Here is a 3,925-nt window from a genome sequence, read left to right as displayed (position 1 = left end):
AATCCTCTTTCCCCTCAAGGGAAAGTTTCAATTCAAAAATTGAACGGTAAAATGATAATAAAAAGTTTTTTACGCGAGAATAGAATTAGCGAAAGAGAAACGAGATCGTGTTTACATTACCCAAAGACAAAGACAAAGGGACATTAATAATTCCAACCCTGTTATTTCTATCGTCTAAAGGATAAGAAGTTTTCATAAGCAGCTTACAAAACAAGGAATCGCAAACGTATCGATCGAACCTTCGTTCCACCGACTCGGCTTAATCTTTTTAAATTTTAAGGATCACTTGCCCAGCAGAATCGTGATACACTTACTCGATGGCGCCTAGATGTAGACAATTTGCTCGAGCCAATATGGCGGAGGACGAGACACCACGAAGTTCGGATCGGAATTCGTGGCGATCCGTAATCGAATGAGTTACAGTACGTTGGATTTCCGGTTTCTTATCCCACGCGGCCATCATTGTGACCGCCGGGTGGTAAACGGAATCGTGTTTCGTACGACCGCGATATTTTACCTGCCAACGACACACGAGAGGCGTAGAGAAGAAGCGGTTTCTCGCCACGGTGGACGCGAGATCGTGGACCCGTGTGGCGGGTGGAGAGGTTCGGGAATCAAGTCGTACAAATGGGTTGTCATTCATTTCCCCTGATTCTGATTCATGCCTCCCCGCGGTTTCGTATTACTTATATATATATAAAAGGAGCGTGCCCGCGGTTTAAACAAAGCCCGACTTACCTGATCTTCGCGTTCCAGGCATGCCAGCGCGCTCACAAAAATTCGGGAGTTCATCGTTTCTTTCTCGTGAAATTTGAATAGGGTTTGAATAGGTTCAAGGATTTTCGAGATCCTTAATTTTTACCAAATTTCGACGTTAACATTTCTTATCATCTTTTACAGATACAGTCATGCTTGCGTGTTTAACATCACAGTGGAAAATCGCGCGAAACAAACGGTCCATTTATCTCACGGTGAATAAGAATCGAGGAGGAAAATAGAATTGCGGAATACGGATCGAATTGGAAGCGTGGTTTTCTCGATGGGTTCGATGACACGAGGAGATACATCGAGTCGAACGGAATAATAATGAAAAAATAATAAGACGGAGGTAACGAGCTTAAACCGGTTATACGATATTTCTTTTTAAAAGTGTAAGCGTTGCCAGTCCTCAAGATAATGTGCGTTACCTCCTCTGTTTACTCCTCTTTTCATTCCCCACCTCTCGTCAAGACGACTTCCTGCCTACTTTTCTCGTTATACGTGATGAGAGAAAAAGGAAAGAGAGGGAAGGGAGAGAAAGTGAAGGAGAAAGAGAGACAGGAATGCAAATTGAAGTTAGCTCGTTTGCATAATTCAATCCTTTATGCTATCCTTTCGATCGATAATGCGAGAAGTTGCATAATACATTTTTTATTAAGCGCCCAGGCTAACACGGACAAGAGGGTTGAACGAGAGAGAAAGAGAGAGAGAGAGAGAAAGAGAGAGAGCGGGAGCGTTTCGCGCGGTGGCCATCAAATATGCAATAAATTTCCGCGAACGTAAATATTTCAACGCGTTTAACAAATCTCCAGTTGCTGAACTGTCCGTAGTAAAACCGCAATTTCCTGTCGCTACATAAATGTCGAAAATCCTGTAAACGACGTTTTAATTAGAGACTTGCGCTTACCCGGCTAAACACGCGGCGGTGACCATCATTTGTGCCGGCGTCAATTATCATTTAAACAGTACCGGTTAAATTGCACATGCGTTACACACGCGTGCACATACGTGTTGCCATTTCATAATTTACTTTACGTCTTTAAACGAATGTTTACCCCATGATCGATGCAAGATAATGAGTTTACCTTCTCGCGTAGTAGTGGTAGTAGTAGTAGTAGTAGTAGTAGAAGAACTTTTTTTTTTTTTTTTATTTTTCACGTTTTATGGAAGGATCAACCTGCCCTCGTTATCGAGAATTTTCTTCCTTTTTTTTTCTTCTCTACCCCCTTTCCATTCCCTTTTTAAAGTTACAGCTTCTCCGCTTACACATCGATCGGTTCCGTTTTAAATTTCGAACTTTTCCATAACTTGTTTTTCTTTTCTTTTTTTTTTTTTTTTTTTTTTTTTTATTAAGTAACAAGAGCGAGTTTCGAGCGAAACCCACGACAAATTCGTTGCTCGTCACACGATGTTGGGTATGGAAAGTTTGTTACGTACTCGTTTGTAGGCACACCCCTCCTGAGAAAACTTGGTTCAACTTTTGAAGACGGTCCGGGATGCGTCAGGAACATAATGCGTTACTTGTTTCTGCATTGTTTATAACGAATATTTGGGCAACACTGGGTGAATATGATGTACCAAACTTTCTATTATATTTATATATATATATAAGAATGGAATAGAATTGGAATATGGAATAGATATTCGACACAAATTTTGATAATGCTTTTCGATTTCATCCATTAATGAGAGATGAAACAGAATAAACAGCTATTAAACGATTTATACGTAAGTAAGTTGAATGGTAAAACAAGACTTATTAAATTTCAATGATACAATTAAAGACAATAGATTAAAACAATGGATTATTCGAAAGAAATACTCGATATTTTTCTTCAATGATTCAATGATTTTATCGTTGCATCATTTAGATTATGTAGATATCATTCGCTCGAATAAATTATGTTATTTTTTTTGGTGACAGAATAATTTTTAATTGATCATTTCTAGGACAAAATTGGTGGCATTCAGATAGGATATCCGACTCGGGATATCGATGGTCTGTAACAAATTGCGTTCATAAAATTTCGGGATCACGTACACACAGCACGTCCCTCGCATTAATCCCAAGGATAATTCGATTCACCGAGATCGAAACCCGAGTCGTAGACCTAATCCATCTTTATAACGAAGATTGTGCCTACCAATGGCAAATCGTTAAGAAATCCTTACCCCCCGAAAGCTGAAAGGATTTCGAAGTTCGTCACGCTATGGTTGTATTTTGGATGCTGGAAATAATTCATTGCATTTAGGGATGATCGAAGGAAGGGTCGGAAAAAGGACTTTTCCACCTTAATATCCTTTGGTAAAAGTTCTACAGGATGAAACCATTTATAATATCCTTGCTTTTACTAAATTACGAATGAAAATTCTCATTTTTTTTATCTCGATTATCATTGAAATATCGATTAATTGAGAGATTAAATCATTTAACGATTAATTGAGAGATCTATATAGATAATGAATGTCAGTGAGTTATTCCGAATTTTTTTAAAAAGGCTTTTTTTAAAAATGTACAAAATTTCAAGAGGCGGTATTAGTGAGGAAATAGGTCAGTACCCATTTAACGATCAATTTAAAAAATTTATCGAATAATGAAGTAAAAATGTTAACGAATTTTCTTGAATCTTTTTTATTTTTTATTTTTTTTTTTTTTTTCTTTTAGAACTTTTAAAAGCTTGAAAAAATTTAAAACGTACAAAGAGAAAAATGGAACGACGTTAGTATGAGAAAGCAAGAGATTGTAGAATCCCTCAAAATATTTCCTTATTAATCATCAGAACAGGAACACGATTTCGTTTCCATTCTAATATTAACTCACATCCATAAAGAGAATTTCTTTCTTTCCTTTTTTCTTTTTGAAACGGTGCATGTTCAAGACCTAAGCTGTTTCGAGCGTTCCATGGCCGGTAACGACCATACATTTCCCCCCCTCCCACGTAGCTCGTGGATCCTCGTACATTCCTGCAAGTAGACAGATATTTCACTTCAACTAACATGGCAAGTGTCGCCGGTTGTTCTCCACGGTATGTTGGAGTGTTTGCAGAATTCGTATACGCACGAATATCCCCCACGAAACCGATGTAACATTGAAAAGTTTCGAATGCTCGGTCGAATCAAGTGCGGCCAAGTATTTGACTTACTCTCAACCCAATTCGTTCCGCCA

The sequence above is a fragment of the Apis dorsata genome, unplaced genomic scaffold (assembly GCF_000469605.1).
Source record: "Apis dorsata unplaced genomic scaffold, Apis dorsata 1.3 scaffold_254, whole genome shotgun sequence".
Classification (NCBI taxonomy): Eukaryota; Metazoa; Arthropoda; class Insecta; order Hymenoptera; family Apidae; genus Apis; species Apis dorsata.
Note: the sequence above shows the minus strand (reverse complement) of the source record.